Raw genomic sequence first — 20,302 nt, 5'->3', positions numbered from 1 at the left:
AATTACGAAAATTACTTCTACAAGTGTGTGAGAATTCTGTAACGAATAAAAACTCTGTACTCCAGACGGGAGGCAAGTGCCCCCTCTTGGCGCCTTTCATCTTCATTCACCTACGCTACTATTTTCAATTTTTCATAAGAACCATATACCATGCACAAATGAATGGTGTACGAGTAAAAATGAACGGTTCCCAAAGAAGAGCGATCGCCAGTGAACTAGTTCCCAAGGATGAACGAGTTTGCCCATCTCTAGAATAAACGCTGCCGAGCTTCGGTTTGTGACTCTAGAAACGGGTAGGACATAGACCACATATTTTTCTTAATGGTGTAATCAGATACGACAGGCCACAATATTTAGCCAGCACCAGATAGCACAAAGTTCCGCACAATAGTATCTATACGGAGACTGCTGGTGCTAAGAAACAACAGAATATATATCTAAAAAAGGTTTTCCTCCTTTGTACAGAAAAGATAAATATGTGAAGAAAAAAACTATTGACTAACAATGACTTTGGGTGTCTTGCGTATTCCAACTAGCAATAATTTCACAAATTAACTTCTCAACAGACCATCATTACATCCTGGATCGTTTACGTAGGAAGAACTGAAATGTCCGACGGGTGTTGAAAACAATGTGAAAACACTCATTCATCCCTTCAGCCTGGTTTTCATTGGTCTTTGAAAGCTCCAATAATGTGTATGCCCTTCGTGAGTGTTTATCCGTATAAGTCTATGAATGTCACCTGGTAATAGCCGTTCCGATTCTTCAATGTGAGCACATGAGCGCTCCTGGAGAGTCTGTGGTGGAAAAGCACGACCACGACCAAGACTACTTCTGTCAAGCATGTCCCACATACGTACGATGGGATTTAGGTCGGGATTCACTTCAATGTCCTGGCTTCGCAAGACGTCAAAGGAATTCAGGGCCGACACCTGTGCAGCAGCCACCACACGCTCCAACAGGATCTGTTCGATGTACCGCCTGGCGGTAAGGTTGGTTCAAATGGCTCTGAGCACTATGGGACTCAACTGCTGAGGTCATTAGTCCCCTAGAACTTAGAACTAGTTAAACCTAACTAACCTAAGGACATCACAAACATCCATGCCCGAGGCAGGATTCCAACCTGCGACCGTAGCGGTCTTGCGATTCCAGACTGCAGCGCCTTTAACCGCACGGCCACTTCGGCCGGCTGGCGGTAAGGCAACCACGTACAACGACAAGATCTGTATGGCTGCAAACACTGATAGACTTGTTTCTTGGACAACATTTGGCAGGTACTCCCTCCGCACCCAGACAGGACCAAGCGTCATAGGATATCTTGACCTGTCTATGAACAACACGTTTCGCCAGTGACGAAGTTGCCAGGTGACAAAGGAACGGCAGGACTGAAGGCGAGCTACAGGATGATGTCGTGTCGAATAGGTTACTCGAATAGGACGTCTGTGTCGTAAGGCCCTTCCTTGTAACCTGCTCATTATACACTGAAGAGCCAAAGAAACTGGTACACATGCCTAATACCGTGTAGGGCCCCCGCGAGTGCGCAGAAATGCCAGCCGTGCGGTCTAGGGCGCCTTGCCACGGTTCGAGCGGCTCCCCCCGTCGGAGGTTCGAGTCCTCCCTGGAGCACGGGTGTGTGTGTTGTCCTTAGCGTAAGTTAGTTTAAGTGGTGTGTAAGCCTAGGGACGGATGGCCTTAGCAGTTTGGTCCCATAGGTACTTACCACAAATTTCCATTTATACAGAAGTAATGGGTGTACGACGTGGTACGGAAGTAGTATCTGTAGTAGTGCTGGAGGAAATTGACATCATGAATCTTGCAGGGCTGTCCACAAATCCGTAAGAGTACGAGGATGTGGAGAACTCTTCTGAACAGCACCTGGCATATATGCTCAATAATGTTCATGTCTGGGGAGTTTGATGAGCATCTGAAGTGTTTAAAGTCAGAAGGGTGTTCTTGGGGCCGCTCTGTAGCAATTCTGGACGTGTGTGACGTCGCATTGTCCTGCTGGAATTGCCCAACTCCGTCGGAATGCACAAAGGATATGAATGGATACAGGTGATCAGACAGGATGCTCACGTACGTGTCACCTCTCAGAGTGTTATCTAGACGTATCAGGGGTCCCATATCACTCCAACTGTACGCGCCCCACTCCATTACAGAGCCTCTATCAGCTTGAACAGTCCCCTTCTGACACGCATGGTCCACAGATTCATGAGGTTGTTTCCATATTCGTACACGTCCACCCGCTCGATAAAATTTGAAATGAGACTCGTCCGACTAGGCAACATGTTTCCAGTCATCAATAGCCGAATGCCGGTGTTGATGGACTCATGCGAGGCTTAAGTTTTGTGTCGTGCAGTCATCAAGGCTATACGAGTGGGCCTTCGACTCCGAAAGCCGATATCGATGATGTTTCATTGAATGTTTCGCACGCTGATACTCGTTGATGGCCTATTATTGAAATCTGCAGTAATTTGCGGGAGGGTTGCACTTCTGTCACGTTGAACGATTCTCTTCGGTCGTCTTTGATCCCGTTCTTGTAGGATCTTTTCCGGCTCGCAGTGATGTCGGAGATTTGATGTTTTACTGGATTCCTGATATTCATGGTCGTATCGGAAAATTTCCACTTCATCGCTTTCTCAGATATGCTGTGTCTCATCGCTCGTCCGCCGACTATAGCACCATTGCAGCAGGAATAACCGATCTAACAACTGCGCCAGATACTTACTGTCTTATATAGGCTTTGTCGACCGCAGCGCCATATTTTGCCTGTTTACATATCTCTGCATTTGAATACGCATCCCTATACCAGTTTATTTGGCGCTTCAGTGCATTTTATAGAGGAGATACGGTAATGCAAACAGAGTCAAAGGCTAATATATTTTTAAGAAGAATGAGAAAACTCCACTACTATCGTCACGGCAGAATCTGATACGTGTGTGTAAAATCACGGAAATCATGTTAGATCTCTAATGAGTTTTGGATGGATGCAGTATCTACTTTTGATGTTCATACCCTCATAATAATCTTACAAGATTTAGATTTAAAACTTGTCATTGTAATGTGCACATCAGAATGGAATGCTCAAAGTGGTATCTAATGTGATTAAAGGAAAAAGCTTGCTTTGTGAGTGTTTTTACGGCTTGACATATATACAAAAATTTTGCTTTGTAATCTAGTTTGTCGGTTACTAGTTTAGCATATTAATTAATTGATTTGGTTTACACACAGGGGGTTTGAGAGTATGAATCCCTTTTCTGTAAGAAATTTTGGTTGAATATGACTAGCCTTACTACTGAATTACTGATTTCCCTAAATTTTTCCTTCTCAATTAGAATCTGGTGCCAAATGTTATCGATAAAGGTTTTGCTTTTTACTGTTTGCAAAGAGTATCTTCTACGGAACGATTGCATATTTCTCTCTGCACGACAATTGGTGATGAATTGCCTACGATAGGCAAGTTTCACACAGGTTTAGCGTGTCACAAAAGTTATTTTGGCATCTCTTTACAGTGTCCACCATGCTGGCTCACCGATTTAAAATCTGAAAAACGTTTTGTAAATAAAAGAGGCATTTCACAATGATAGAGGAATCATATACGAAATTCATTTCCTTTATTAATAATCTGAAAATTGTGTTGTGAATACGTTACGTCGCTCTACATTCAACAACAATTATGGACTGCAGAAAATAGTGTAAAATATCTTAAGTTACACGAATATTTGCTGAAAAACTCACATGCTGTGTGACAGGTTCATTTTCACGCCACTGTGAGGAAAAAAACTGCCAGTACTTGTACAGCCTGACAAATTGATTGAAAAGAGAGAAAAGAAAAAACGCCACACTTACTTCAAATGCAGTTAACCTTATACAGAGGTAATTTCCAATTTAACGTAATTTTATAAATTCACTGATACACATACACAATTATTTTATTTGACATTACCTCCTTTACAATTTTCAGTCAGCAAATTTTATGAAAAACCGACCAAAAGTCTCGAAATACGTTCAAATAACAACATAGAAAAAGAAAACCCTTTTTTGCGTGAGGAGGAATCCTCTGCCCGATGTAATAGAGTCAGTCAACACCAGACAAAATGATCGAATTAATGTACGAACCACACATCTGTTAAACAGTGACTTCTGAAAAATATGTAATGTCACACAGAAAGAGCCGCTGTACATCAGACGCGCGCTTGAAACAGACCGCTGATGGAATATTATGCACATGTGCATTTTCCACTTCTTGCGACGTGATGAATACTCCATTAAATTTAATGGACTACCATTCACATGGGTTTAAATGAATATACATACATTTAGCAAGTACACGTGCCTGTAAGTGGAAGGAATAAATAACTTCTCGGACAATTTTCATGAAACAATCGCTTCCACTAAAGACCTTATTTTTCCTTCGTACAGTGACCCGAAGCAAATAACAAATCATACTAAATCTCAGCTCTGACAGAGGCAAACATTAACCATTCAGCTGTAGCAACCGTTAACGCAGATATACTGGCGCACGTCTTTGGGAAAAAAGTAGAAAATAGCTCGATAAATAGAGGTGTGCAGCAAAACAGCGCTACCAATTACCGACTCCAATTTTTAGGTTCGTTAACGGCCCTGGGATTTCTCCCATTAAAACAAACATCAAAGCCAGCGTGTCAATTATTCTGCTGCGAAAACTGGACGCACCAAAAGTGTGTAATGAGTGCCGCATTAAAAGTTACGGCTATCCAATAGAACGTAAAGTCGGTGGAAATATTGGATAGATATGACGCAGTCAACGCGAAAAACTTTCTGTTCTGTTTTAAACGAGAATATTTTTCAGTAAGTATTGGTTGTCCCAGGAAGAATGAACAATTGAAATTGTGCTCCATTTTCGTTCCCATCAGTTGGCAATGCCGGCCGGAGTGCCCTTGCGGTTCTAGGCGTTGCAGTCTGGAACCGAGCGACCACTACGGTCGCAGGTTCGAATCCTGCCTCGGGCATGGATGTATGTGATGTCCTTAGGTTAGTTAGGTTTAATTAGTTCTAAGTTCTAGGCGACTGATGACCTCAGAAGTAAAGTCGCATAGTGCTCAGAGCCATTTGAACCATTTTTGGTTGGCGACACCTGGTGCTGTTCAGCTGTCGTCTGGAAACATTGTAAATCGGTTTTAGATCGAATAACGCGCTGTCATCGTCAAAATTTATTATAAGCAGGGGGAAGTCCATTAGAGACACTTCACAAATTTCTTACAACGTGTTCTGTTCACTGACAATTCCTCAAGAAAACACAGTTTATGACGAAAGTGGTTCAGTTGCTTGTGTCAAGACACCAAAGAATCGTCGTTCTGGGCGGTCTGCTGAAAATACTACCTTAGTAAACGAGAGTGACATTAAGTTCACGAACCTTGATTCCCTGTAGATGACAAGAAGTGAAAATTTCTAAGAGCACCGTGCACCGAATTCTGACGAAGGAAGTTATGTATATCCTTACAATGTTCAAATGACGCGACAAATGCTGCCAAAAAACTATTTACAATGACACGAAGTCGACGATTGCGTACTGGAGAGCCAAATTGTGGATGACAATTTTGCGAGGACTGTCATGTTACGCGACAACGCGCATTTCCACCTGTCGGATCTGGAGTGACGAGAGTTTTGACGAAACACTTCACCACCAGATACACTCACAACGGACCAGTGTTATGTGGGGATTTTGAGCCGCCGGAGAAATATCAGGGTCGTTTTAGCTCACACCACGAAGACCAGGCTTGGGAACTAACATCTTCCGATAGGACGCAGTATGATGGTCTCCAATCAGGTTACGAACAGTCACGTGTTCAAGCAAATAAACGGAGAATGTTTCCTGAACTAAATGACCAAACTGAGCGCTTAATTGCAGAAATCTATTCATAAATGTGGGCTATTAAAAAAGTTTGGAAATTGAGTAAGAGTTTGTCAACAAAGGTTTAGTGGATTTCCTATGATACTGTTTTCCACATGTAACCGCATTGTATACTTAAGAGTTTGAAATAAAAAAAATTATTGCAGATATTCTGTTTAACTTAAAAAAGGGCTTTTAATGGGGCCTATAAAAATAAATCTAAGTTTCCAGGTTGTGGAAATGGTTGGTTTTTCTTTGAAAAGCAGCTTTATGTAGACATCTCTCTAGCAGAAATAAATTCCTGATTTTTATTCAAGTGTTAAATAATAAAAGAAGAAACAATTCGTTTCCATTTTACATAATTGCTGAGATCTTCAAATGGTTTTACTGAAAGCAGAAATATATGGCCGTACTGTAATGTTCCAGCTTCCATAGGAACGAAAATATGATATTCCTGTTAATTTTTAACTTCAATAATGGAACTTTCTGATCCTATGATTTATAATTTATACCTGAAAACAGGGACAGAAATACACAAAATATCGTCTAGTTTTATACTGCGCTGTTCAATATATGATGCTTTAACTGCTTATGCTAAAGGCCATGTTACACCTTACGGAAACTCAGCAGTAACTAGGAAGGTGTTCCCTAAGTAATGCGACACATTTTTTTTTCTGTAAGGAGTTTGATTTTATTCAGGATTACAATACACCACATTATTCCCCATTCTTTTGGTACAAAGTCCATTTTTTCAGCATAACCACCGTTCAATGCGACGGGCTTACACCACCTTATTGGGAGGGCCCGTATTCCCGCATTGTACCACTCTATTGGTCGACATCGCAGCCAAAGTCTTGCTACATTAATAACCTCGCGCTCGTCCACGTATTGCTGCCTGGGGAGTGCATCCTTTATTGGACCATATAGACGGAAGTCGGAAGGTGCGAGATCCGGGCTGTATGGTGAATGGAGAGAGAACAGTTAAGTGAAGTTTTGTGAGCTCTTCTCGGATGCGCGGACTTGGGTGAGGCCTTGCGTTGTCGTGAAGAAGCAGCTCATTTGCATTTTTGAAGCGACGCACACACTGACGCCGTTTTTTGAATTTCCTAAGGGCAGCACAGGTGTATGCGGCCGGCCGGAACGCGGGAGAAAGGACAGGTTTGCGCGAGCTCGGTGCGATGATGATAGACATCTTACCCAGTGACTCATCGCACTTTCGTTAACTGACAGATCTCCGGAGACAAGCTGCTCTGATGAATATCTGCAATGCTCTGATTTTCCGCAAAATAAAATAAAAAAAAATCAATGACAGCTCTCTCCTTGGAATGCACCTTGCAGTCTACGCATAGCGCCGCCGCCTTTCGGAAATTCATAAACTAGGCCTGTGGGGGATTGAAGTGGGAATATTCCACGATGTTCTACAACAAATTCCGAAATTTTTCAATCGAAATTGGCCGAGAATAAAAATTGTTGCTTTACTTTTGAATGCCTCTCATAGATAAATTTCAGAAAATTTTCCGTGAAAGTAGATGAAAATTGATAAACGTGGTCAAAATGTCATATACTCAGATGAAAAATTTCAGGAATTTCTTTATGATACGAAAGAAAAATCACATGGTGGACCTAAATTTGACTATTGCTAACAGAACTAATTTAAACTGATACAGCCGTCGACACTGGGATGGCGTCAGGTGAAAATATTTACACCAGTCCTTACCAAGACGTGGTTTATTATATTAGTTGTCTATGACTACAATGAAATTGTTGTTGTTATATTACACCGTGTGGTTATAATTAAAGTGCAGCTACTCATGGAGTTGCAATGTGGGCTGTAATTATTTTAAGGCTGCGAAATTGATATGTGAATGCGTTAATGTGGGACTAATTTACGCTGAAAATTAATTAGTTCGAATATTGGCCACCGTGTGCAAATCTGGCGCTGTACAGCATCTCGTCGGCGTCTCCTGCGTTCATATTAAACAAATTGTGTAAGTAGCAGTTAGTAATAATAATTTCGACATTATGCTTTTCTCGCTTGTTTGACCTTTTCTGCCCACGTCCCGTTCCTAACCCATTACATATGGAAACGTTTCTATACGTCTTTTTGCACTGACAGCACCAGATTTGCATCCTGTGGCCAAAATTGCGACTAATTTTTTCCCAGCGTAGATCGGTTTCGCATTAACGTATTAGAATGTCGTAACAAGTTTCGTTGTCATACGATAATTATAGACCATACTGGACCGCTGTGAGTAGCTTCACTTTAATTATAAACATTCAGTACGCGGTGAATACAATTAACAGCTAAAACTTACAAGTGTGGAAATATACGATAGCAAAAGAAAGATCATTCCAGTAAAGATGCGTGCGCAAGAAATCCGCTTGTGAGATAACTGCGAATGCATGTACGAGATGCCATTGGCTTCAGTTTGAAATAGTAATCCAGATACCGCAAATGTAGTTCTAATGTAAACTATTGTACATAGTAGCTGAAAAATTTTACACAAACTTTGATAAAGATGAGATTATATAGTATCATCAGTATTACAATGACTCAAAGCGAAATAGTTACAATGTGTGTTCAAACTGCAAACCCACCTGCCTCCAAAAATTAGACGATGCGATACATCCAAGGACACATCTTACAGAGCAGCTGTAGGAACTGCTTGCCAATTTGTTTCAATTTCATGATGCAATTCTGCTAGTGTGCGTGGCTTTCTGCTGTGCACAACGTTCTTGCACGTACGTTAAAAGTAAAAATCAAGTGGGGTCATATCTGGAGAATTAGCGGGGAACTCAATTGGACCCCTTTGTCCAAACCAACGACCCAGTGCACAGATATGTGCGGAGATCCCTTTGAAAGCGAGGTGGAGCGCCATCTTGTATGAAGAAGAAAGGTTGATCACAAAACAAAGCGCGAATGGAAAGTAAAATCTCAAGGTAACCCCTGCCAGTAATCTAAACATTGAAAAAGGAAGGTCCAGTCAGTCCTCTTGGTGATAACTCGTGTCAGACATGAAATCCAAGAGCAATGACGCGCTCGACATAAACATGTGGATTTCGCGGAGTACAGTACATAAAATTATGTTTGTTAAATTTAAACTATACCTAATCAAACTACATTACTTTGGAAACAGTTAGTTTCATCCTCAGCCTGCGTGAGGAGCATTCACTACACTGACTTCTTTTGTAGTGCTCGTTCTCATTCAATGCGTGTAACAATTACGGAACGTAAACTTTACCTTTTACGCTGTCCGAAATACGACTTTCGCTTGCCCTAGTCACGCATGTTTCAAGTGATCATTGTATGTTGATTTTTGTGGTGAGTGCATTTGTGCATCCAACATGTGAGCAGAACACTTTTCACCTGTTACCGTGAGTGGCCAGACTGACCTTTTTTTCCCTTTATTGAGTTTCGATTCCCCCTGAAGGGGGCGGGCTGGCAGCAGCTGAGTATGCCGCTCTTCAGCCTACAGAATTTGTTTTAAAAAGACGAAGATAATAAATAATGAAAACAGGCGATAAAATCGGTGACTTAAATGGTAAAATGGCGGAAAATCGTGGAACTTAAAACATAAAACAAAGGGTTGATGATGCTAATAAAATACATAAGAAGCAGACAGGTAAAAGAATAGACGTACAATTTAAAAAACACGGCGACAGTCTGGTTTCTGTTCGCAAGAGATATAAAATTTACACGCAGCGACAGCATTGTTTCTGTTCGCAATACTTTGGAAAGACGAACAACACTGAACATTCACTTGAACACTGCACTAAAAATTTTTCACAAATATGATATACCACAGTGGAGGTCAGATTGGGAGGGGGGGGGGACCTGGACGGACGACGGGAAACGAAAGGGGGGGGAAGTTGAGGAAAAAACGAATTGCGGGGAGGGGGGCCGTTATTACGGCCAGAGGTGGTTGTTCTGGGTAGTGATTTCTCAGAATCTATGCACCCAAATTGTGCGAAAATGTAATCACATGTCAGTTCTAGTATAATATATTTGTCCAATGAATACCCGTTTATCATCTGCATTTCTTCTTGGTGTAGCAAATTTAATGACCAGTAGTGTAGTTAAGGCTAACCGGCCTTTGACCTTCTTCTGTGCTGGATGCACAGGCAGTGCACGAACTCTTACGGGACTCGGTAAGATTGTCTGCCGTGAGTAATGAGTGTAATGGGCAGGGACACTACGAATGTAGGGTGTGGACATTAAGTTGGGAATGTGGGTTTCACGGAGGGGCGTGCAAGGGATAAATACCTGCAGTCGCACTATCCTCTGTGCCCTCGGTGGCTCTGATGGATATGGAGTCTGCCATGCAAGCAGGAGATCCCGGGTTCGAGTCCCGGTCGGGGCACACATTTTCAACTGTCCCCGTTGATGTACATCAACGCCTGTCGACAGCTTAGGGTCTTGATTTAATTATCATTTCGACACTAATCCGCCGGGTGGATTCGTGCCGGGGACCGGCACACCTGCGCGCTCGGGAAGCAGCGCGTTATACCGTACGGTTAGCTGGGCGGGCTAGCTTAGAATATGCTCTAGGAACCTGCAGCAGATGCACAAGTCTCTGTGTGGCAGAGTCGCGAATTCACGCGACCGCGCAAGGGATCACATTATCGTACGAGTGGTAAATGCAGCGCCGTTTGCATAAACGCTAGTGACGCAGGGGTCTGTGTTGGCTGCGTTTCGTGGGACGGCAGGAACGGTGAAAGCGGGATTAAGGCGGAAACCACCAACTCAATTGGGGGCTGATTGGCGGTGCGGCTGCGGACGCATATTTGACGTAATTGACGGTGGATCTGCCGTTGTCCAGCGTTGCTGTACTGCGTGCCGCAGCCCGGCGTGGCAACGCAGGGGCACGGGTCACATCCATGTCGAGTGAGTTAAAACAACAGCAACACTATATTTGGCCTTGCGCCCCTATTAATCGACAAAGCGAACTGTACACCCGGCCGTAGCCGGAAACTAACTTTGTCACTTGACGACCGTACGAACAGCCACGCTTCAAATCAAAGCAGAGCGTGCTGATACATCGCAGACAGATCGTGGAAAAAGGCCTTCCCTAGCAGCTGCAATGGCGGGCTCTTGAACGTAGTTAAATGTGATGCGGTGAGAAGGAGAAACCTGTCCGGAGAGCAACGCGCGTTAGCACGCCGTTGCCGGCAGTTGCGCGCTGGTCTCTGATCAAATCCGAGGGTTAACGGCGAGGCCGGTGTGCCTGTCAGACTAGATGTGGCTTTTACGCAGTTTCCCAATTCAACCTAGGAAAGTACTACCCACGTTCTGCCTCATTTAGACGATTTGCAAACATTTAGAAAAAACTTTCGCACGTCCTCACTTAAGATAGCACTAGGCGCAGACAAAATGGGTACACAAATTCCATCACGAGGGAGGGAGGGTTGGGGGGGGGGGCATTATGGCCGGGAAGGGAAGGGGAAGGTACGGTAGGGGAAGGGAGGGGAGAAGAGTTGCGAATAGGAAGGGCGTCAACCAGCCTCTACCACTTACGTTGTTAAATCCAAAAATAAACATGCCAACTCCATTACGGGACAGAGGCCAGGAAAAAGAATAAGACTATGAGAAGGAGAAAGGGATGACAATGGTTACGGAAAAGGTGAGAGAAGGAAGAAGCCAAATGTTAAAGCTTCATCAATTGTTTGCAGGGCAATGGTCTTGCCGCAGTGGATACACCGGTTCCCGTGAGATCACCGAAGTTAAACGTTGTCGGGCGTGGTCAGCACTTGGATGGGTGACCATCCACGCCGCCATGCGCTGTTGCCATTTTTCGGGGTGTACTCAGCCTCGTGATGCCAATTGAGGAGCTACTCGACCGAATAGTACGGGCATCGGTCAAGAATACCATCATAACGACCGGGAAAGCGGTGTGCTGACCCCACGCCCCTCCTATCCGCATCCTCCACTGAGAATACACGGCGGTCGGATGGTCCCGCTAGGCAACTCGTGGCCTGAAGACGGAGTGCAATTGTTTGCAAATTACAGCAGAAGCGAGCGATGCTGAGTGGACTGGGTTTGAAGTCTCTATGAACGAAGTACACACAATAATTATCTCATTGAAATTACAGATAAAAGCGTTAATAGGCACCATTTTTAGCCTCCATGCCTCAGTCGATAGAAACGGAACCAATATTGGATCAATTTGTTAGTTGTCTGTCTGCCTGTCCGTCCGTTTGTCCGTCTGACTATAATACTTCCTTTTTTCGGGAATGGGTAGAGGTGTCAACTTGAAATTTATGCCACATACTAAGGTCTACCGTCCCTTGATGGTGTAACAAACTTAGGCTTGTAAGTCAATTCAATCACTCAAAAGATACAGTCGTTTGTGTAAAGTACACTCCTGGAAATTGAAATAAGAACACCGTGAATTCATTGTCCCAGGAAGGGGAAACTTTATTGACACATTCCTGGGGTCAGATACATCACATGATCACACTGACAGAACCACAGGCACATAGACACAGGCAACAGAGCATGCACAATGTCGGCACTAGTACAGTGTATATCCACTTTTCGCAGCAATGCAGGCTGCTATTCTCCCATGGAGACGATCGTAGAGATGCTGGATGTAGTCCTGTGGAACGGCTTGCCATGCCATTTCCACCTGGCGCCTCAGTTGGACCAGCGTTCGTGCTGGACGTGCAGACCGCGTGAGACGACGCTTCATCCAGTCCCAATCATGCTCAACGGGGGACAGATCCGGAGATCTTGCTGGACAGGGTAGTTGACTTACACCTTCTAGAGCACGTTGGGTGGCACGAGATACATGCGGACGTGCATTGTCCTGTTGGAACAGCAAGTTCCCTTGCCGGTCTAGGTATGGTAGAACGATGGGTTCGATGACGGTTTGGATGTACCGTGCACTATTCAGTGTCCCCTCGACGATCACCAGTGGTGTACGGCCAGTGTAGGAGATCGCTCCCCACACCATGATGCCGGGTGTTGGCCCTGTGTGCCTCGGTCGTATGCAGTCCTGATTGTGGCGCTCACCTGCACGGCGCCAAACACGCATACGACCATCATTGGCACCAAGGCAGAAGCGACTCTCATCGCTGAAGACGACACGTCTCCATTCGTCCCTCCATTCACGCCTGTCGCGACACCACTGGAGGCGGGCTGCACGATGTTGGGGCGTGAGCGGAAGACGGCCTAACGGTGTGCGGGACCGTAGCCCAGCTTCATGGAGACGGTTGCGAATGGTCCTCGCCGATACCCCAGGAGCAACAGTGTCCCTAATTTGCTGGGAAGTGGCGGTGCGGTTCCCTACGGCACTGCGTAGGATCCTACGGTCTTGGCGTGCATCCGTGCGTCGCTGCGGTCCGGTCCCAGGTCGACGGGCACGTGCACCTTCCGCCGACCACTGGCGACAACATCGATGTACTGTGGAGAGCTCACGCCCCACGTGTTGAGCAATTCGGCGGTACGTCCACCCGGCCTCCCGCATGCCCACTATACGCCCTCGCTCAAAGTCCGTCAACTGCACATACGGTTCACGTCCACGCTGTCGCGGCATGCTACCGATGTTAAAGACTGCGATGGAGCTCCGTATGCCACGGCAAACTGGCTGACACTGACGGCGGCGGTGCACAAATGCTGCGCAGCTAGCGCCATTCGACGGCCAGCACCGCGGTTCCTGGTGTGTCCGCTGTGCCGTGCGTGTGATCATTGCTTGTACAGCCCTCTCGCAGTGTCCGGAGCAAGTATGGTGGGTCTGACACACCGGTGTCAATGTGTTCTTTTTTCCATTTCCAGGAGTGTATTTTGATAGTCGCACCGTCACTCACGAAACCTTCCCGTTGGCATAAAGTCACGTTATTTGGCAAGAAGTAAGGTTTCACAGTACACGTAAATTTTAAAAAATCGTAAAAGGGTTAATTTATAATTATATGACAAAAAATAGTTTTTTGTATTTTTCGTCCGTCAGTCCGTCTGTTAAGACCTCTTTTCGTCAGGAACGGATAGACGTATCGAGTCGAACTTTGTACCACGTACTAAGTTCTAGAGTATGTTGGCGGTGTAAAAACTTTAAGCCTCTCAGTCAATAAAATCTAAAGATACAATCATGTATGTCATATATTTTGATACTCGGAAAGTCACTCATCAAAAGCTGTGGCGTATTTGCCTTTGACCTAGAATCATGAAATCTGGCAAGAATCACAGGTTCACAGTATATGTAAAGAAAAAAAATCTAAAAATTGTTGATTTGATGACACGAAAAAAGACATTTTTTTCGTGATCTGTTATCCGACACTCCGTCTAATCGTCAGTTGCCAAACCGTATCGATAATGGGCAAAAATCGTCGAGATCTTCTATTCTCGGGATGGATGAACTGTCTGTACACATAATTAAGTTTCTACAGAACGCTCAAACCGCGAATCCTACTAGCACTTGGTATTTCCTTATATTATTGATAATATCGCGATAAAATTGGTCAAGTTTTTGGAAACAGAGCAGGTTTTATCGCACAGAACTGGTCTTCTTCGAGAGATATGGTTGTGTATATCGGATCTAGTTTAAACAACTGACAGAATAAACGAGTCATCGTGTGTGAGTGAGAAGTTGTTCGCATAGCGTAACGCATAGAGCGCTAGCTTTCGAGGCTGGAACGTGAGAGACACCAGGATTGAAACCGAGCAGCGAAATACCGACCGGGGCTTGTGTTCTGGTTTTTAAGCTGTTTCTCACGCTCAAACTGGCAAATGCTCGGATGGTTCCCAATTTCCGCTTCAGGAAATACGATATACGAACAGGTGAATACCATCACACACAGAACAAGATTTACACAATTCACAGACTGGTGGTGCAAGCGACTGACGACAAGTTTGCTGCCTGCTAGACATTGTTCATTCACCGATAGATGTCTACTGGGGTTTGTCCTTCGGCATCCAAGAAGAGAATAACAGTACTTTGGTCCTGTCTAGAAGGGTTTGATAATAATCTCGCAATAAATGGTTCAAATGGCTCTGAGCACTATGGGACTTAACATCTATGGTCATCAGTCCCCTAGAACTTAGAACTACTTAAACCTAACTAACCTAAGGACATCACACAACACCCAGCCATCACGAGGCAGAGAAAATCCCTGACCCCCGCCGGGAATCGAACCCGGGAACCCGGGCGCGGGAAGCGAGAACGCTACCGCACGACCACGAGCTGCGGGCCAATCTCGCAATAGTTAACGTTTCTACATTCACCGTATGCACGTCAGAAAGACACGAATGCTGCACTGATCCCTTCCTACATGTCGGTGTTTATACACCAGCACCAGAGTCGGCCTACACTGCATATATTCTGTAGCAACCACCTCAGAATGGAACTTTCTGATCGCCCCTAACATAATGGTTTCCACAACCCGACAACGTTGCATCTGATTCCTGCTTCGGTAGCTCTCTGGCTCAGTGCGAGTGGCACTGCAGGGAATAAATGAGTTGTTTTTCCGTAATTTCGGCCATGGTCTGCCTAGCACAGAAATTCGACAAATTTACGTTCATACACAGGGTGGAGAAAAAATGTGTCACGAAATTTTAACCCTGGATAGCTGATGCCAGTAGAAACCAAAATTACTAACGTTGTGCGGGTCGACAACGCACAATTTTTAAACTACGCGCTCCGATTGGCCGCGGGATTGCCCTGTTGCCAGATGCTCTGGACAACACATGATCTCGAATGCTTTGCCTGCCGCAGATCGCGTCCCGAACGCTCGGTGGTAGCGCACCAGCCTTCCACTTTGGGGGCCTGGGGGCGAATTGGCCGGGATCCCGACACATTCATTGTAGTTTGATGAGAAGACGTACCGGGAACAAACCCGCAAATAGCTGTTATTTCGCGTACAGAAAGTCTTTTACAAATTGCGTTGGCCCTAAAAAGGGCCTTTTTTGTAGCTGAGACACTATTTACTTAAAGAAGGTGCTCAATATGGTGACGCTCTGACGCTATACAGGCTTGGTAACATCAACCGGTGTTTTACCGAACTCTTTAAGAGATTCCTGGCATTCCCCTGATGTGACTGGCGGCATGTTGAATGCGATCCAATAATTCCTCTTCGTTTCTAGGTGAATCGCGTCCTGGTGGGTGAACTAGAACTTTTAAGAATCCCCACGGGAAACAGTCCAGTGGCGTGAGGTATGGTGATGGCGGGGGCCATGTCCTACGAGCACCTCTGCAAACTACCCGGTAGTCGAAGTGTTCATTTAAATATCCGCGCATGCCATCATGCTGCGACCACATGCGTAGCCGTATGTCCAGGGTCCGTGTAGAATTTATTGCAAAAAGTGAAGGTACTTTGCCCTGGTAAGTCGAGGAGGTAGATGGACCGGCACAATCAGATGGTCAGCCACAATACCTGCCCAAATATTGAGAGAAAATCGTTCCTGGTGTCCGGGGACGTACGTGACGTGAGGATTTTCCCTTGTCCAGTAATTAACCTTTCGTGTGCTGTGAAGGCCATCCCGATGGAAGCTGCACTCATCGGTAAACAACACAATGGCGGGGAAGTCGGCATGTCATGCAACACGTAATACAAACCACCGGCAAAACCCTATCCTGTCTTCATAGTTCACCACAGGATTTAGGTCTTGAAAAGAGCGGAAACTAAATGGATGCTGGCCGTCATCCCTCGAAATCTCACAGACTAACCGATGAGTAACCCCCATGTCGAGTACTTGTCGTAGGTGCTTCCTCAAAGAGCTCGAGAACAGTCTCTGAAAATGCAACATTCCGTCGTGTTCGAGGTCTTCCAGCGTCACCATGATATCCCGCTAACTACCCTGTTTCGCCAAGACGCCGGTGAATTGCTATAAGCGTTTGCGGGTGTGGGTGGCCTCTTGCTGGGTACCGTTCGTCATACAAGCGTCGAGGTTCATGCGCATTACCGTCGGCTAGCTCATAAACAAAAACAATATGTCATTGTTCTTCAAAAGAATATTGTGCCGCCATGCTTACTGTATGACTAAATCGTAGCTGACGTGTGTGTGCTCCGAAGCGATACTTACTTGCGAATGCCTCTGACGTGAGGTGGAGACAAAGAGGAAGACCTAACCGACACGTGTGCGTATCACGTTGGGGCAGTGACGGGGCGATGGACGTTTGTATGTGTGAACTGACAACCACAGCGCTGCCCGTCACCCGGTGAACGCCAACAGGGCAATTCCACGGCCAATCGAAGCGCGTGGCGCCAAGTTTCTGTAGTTTAAAAATGGCGCTTTGTTGACCTACACAACTTTTGGTTCCTACTGGCCTCAGCTATCCAGGGTTAAAATTTCGCGATACAATTTTCCTCCACTCTGCCAATTTATGTTGCGTACTGGAGGGTACCTAGTGTACAACTATCCCTTCCTCCCTTTTCTCTTCCACTTACAGATGTGGCGCGGAAAGAACAATTGTTGTTAAGCCTCTGCGTGAAGTAAGTCTTTGTAATTTTAGCATCGTACTCTTTTCGAGAAATATACGAAAGCCGATGTACCACCAGTCACCCCAGTTCACGTATGCATACGTACTTCTTAAAAATTTTACTTATTTATTGGCTTTAGTCAGTCAAACAATTCAGCCAGCCTCTGTAGTAATTACTGATGTGGTAAACATAAACTATATCATGGCTTAATACTAGAAACCTGCTGAAGTATGAGAATACAGAGATGTGCACTGCTGATCACTGAAGTTGCAACACTGCGGAGACCGCATCCAACACACGTCAAGTTGTACTACCTCCACGTCTACTCGGATGATTAGCTTTTCAGCGCAACCAAAAAAATTTAGGTAGCAAGAAGCATGTGTACATTCTGTATATAAGGATATAAGGGACGATCAAAAAGCTCCCTTGCAGAAATTGTACAGTCAAGAAACGCCGTGAGCATCGAGGCAATCATTCCGCCGGCGCATCAGGATGGTGACACTCGGTTGCTAAATCACTATATCCTACTGTGTGAAGAAGTTCGTAACTGCCTGCTGCACACCTTCGTCCGACAGGAATCGTGTACCCTTCTAGGTATTTTTTAAGAGACCGTAGCTGTGATGGCCGCGAGCGTACCCTTACCCAGTGATGGAGAGACCAGGTCCTTGAAATCAATAAGCAATGGGCACCTGTAATCAAAGAGCAGGATGAGCATCACCTTATCAACAGATAGCTGACTCTTGAACTTCTTGGGACGAGGTGACGTTGGATGACAGCACTCCCGCATATACATACTTCATTCTCCAATGGATGTCTACCCGTGTTTATCCTTCGACAGCCAAGAAATAATAACGTCGCCGTAGTTCACGTTTCCGCATTTACTGAACGCACGTCGGAAATACACGAACGCTACACTAATCACTTGCCTACATATCACTGCTTATATACCTACATCGGAGTTGCTCTACATTGCACGAGGGTTGCCCACTCTCCGGCGAGAGTGAGCGGGCCAAGTTTCCGTCACTTCCGACAGATAGCGTAGCTGCAGGACAGTTTCAAAATGGCGTCTGTACGTGATGCACGTTACAAGCAACATGCTGTTATTGAATTTCTCACTGCAGAGAAAGAAACTGTGAGGAGCATTCACAAAGGTTTGTGCAAAGTCTATGGAGCATCTCCTGTTGATAGAAGTACAGTTAGTCTCAGGGAACGGAGGGTGAGGTGATCAGAGGGCGGTTCGGCGGAGCTCCACGATTTGCAGCGGTCGGGGAGACCATCCACGGCTGTCACACCTGACCTAGCCCCCTCGGACTTCCACTTATTTGGGTCATTAAAGGATGTTATTCATAGCGTTGGTCAGCAAGCCACGACTGTCAAGCGATTATGGAACCGATTCGTTCAAGTCTTCCATTTTAGCGGATTCAAGGGGAAAAATAAACTGTGGATGGAAATCTATGTTCGAAACCGTCGTCCACCGAGGCAATAGAGAATCACATTCGTAGGATACCAGGCCTTTATACGCAGCAGCTATCTCCATCCTGTCCACTGGCGATCGTGGCAAACTGTTGCGATCACTGAATATCAAACAACATTGCGAGGCGTTCCGCCTACGCTCTGTCTGTGTGCAAATATTTCTGAAACCGTGCCGATATTATTACAGGACAACACTCACTTGTTCGACACTACTGCATCGACACCGTGGCAAGAGGTTTATGTTGTACGTGGATGCGTTTTCTCATAAATATGTGGGAAATCTTGACTGTCACTGATTGTTTGGATCGAGAAGGTGTCCCTGTTTCCGACAAAGGATTTTTTTTTATGCTTCTTAATCACACTCCGGTACGAAAACGACATTATTTATATATTACCATTCCATCGCTTACTTTATTTTGCTTGCGAAATCATCCCCATCATTTAAACTTCTTATTTTTTTCTTCAATTCAGGTGCGTCTTATACTCGAAATTAATATAAAAATGTCCAGTGTTTGATTTAAAATTCCCGCCAGTCTTTAAAATGTATATATTTGCGATGACGAGGGAAAACTCTCTGTCTGGCACCATGGGATCAACTGGTGACAGCAGTGCACCGATGGGACAAACATGTGTTGCGGGGATGCACAAGCTTGCTAAGAATGTCTCGCTCCCACCCCGCCATCTAGCCTAAGAAGCGTCATTGCAGTCTACGGTGCCAGTGAACTTGAATAAAAGGTGTTCATATGATGCGGGCTATAAATCAAACAAGTGTGTCACTGGATTAAACAGTCGTGGTCTAGAGTGAGAGAAGATATTATTGTTAAATCTTTCAAGAAGTGCGGCATAAGTGACGCTCCCGATGGCAGTGAAGGCCGTCTTATGATTAAAAAGTACAACTATGAGGACGAAGAACAAGAAGAAGAAAGTTCAGATGACAATATTCAGGTATTTTAAAGGTCATTTCGGTTTTATAAAATAAAATTTTTTTAGTCTGGCTTTTCACTTTAGTAATAAAAGAACGGTAATTTGTTATTTTTTTTAAAAAAATGCTTAAAAATTAAGGTTCGCCTTACAGTCAGTAGTAAACGGTTCAATTTTCGACGTAGTTTAGTTTTTCCCCATAAGCGGCCATCGCCTTCGTTTTGTTACAAGATATATGGAAGTTACATGAAGCTGTTTAAACGAGAAACCGTTATTGCCTCAAATCAAAGAAGAAACTAGGTGTATTGCAGAGGTGGATGGCAGCAGCTGTCCTATTCTATTATTGTTAAATATAGAAATAATTGTCAACGAAGAACATTTTCCACTAAAAATGAATTGAAATTTAAAGTTCATGTGCCACCTTTGTAGTTTGTAATTAGATTAAAGAAGAAACTTTATACCTCCAAAGTGTATTTCCATCTTTGTGTATCAGGCTAGAGAATGAAAGGTAGCTATTTAACATGTGCGGTGTCGGTGTCCCACTTACGTAACACACTTTCGAGCATTGTGACGTTTGTGTCACACATCTGTCCCCAACTAGCATTTAGGGAGAAGATTTGTTAC

At 44.8% G+C, this 20,302-nt stretch overlaps 1 protein-coding gene and 1 pseudogene across 2 annotated transcripts in view; one reads left to right on the top strand and one right to left on the bottom strand.

Moving 5' to 3' along the window:
* Positions 1-20,302, bottom strand: part of LOC124563196 (ras-related protein Rab-37-like) — a 334,349-nt gene that overhangs the window by 107,730 nt on the left and 206,317 nt on the right. The window lies entirely within an intron of this gene.
* Positions 11,543-11,660, top strand: LOC124555124 (annotated as a pseudogene).

Source organism: Schistocerca americana, chromosome 1, assembly GCF_021461395.2.
Source record: "Schistocerca americana isolate TAMUIC-IGC-003095 chromosome 1, iqSchAmer2.1, whole genome shotgun sequence".
In the NCBI taxonomy this organism is placed as follows: Eukaryota; Metazoa; Arthropoda; class Insecta; order Orthoptera; family Acrididae; genus Schistocerca; species Schistocerca americana.
The sequence above is the reverse complement of the archived record's forward strand: the minus strand, read 5'-3'. Positions and strand labels throughout refer to the sequence as shown.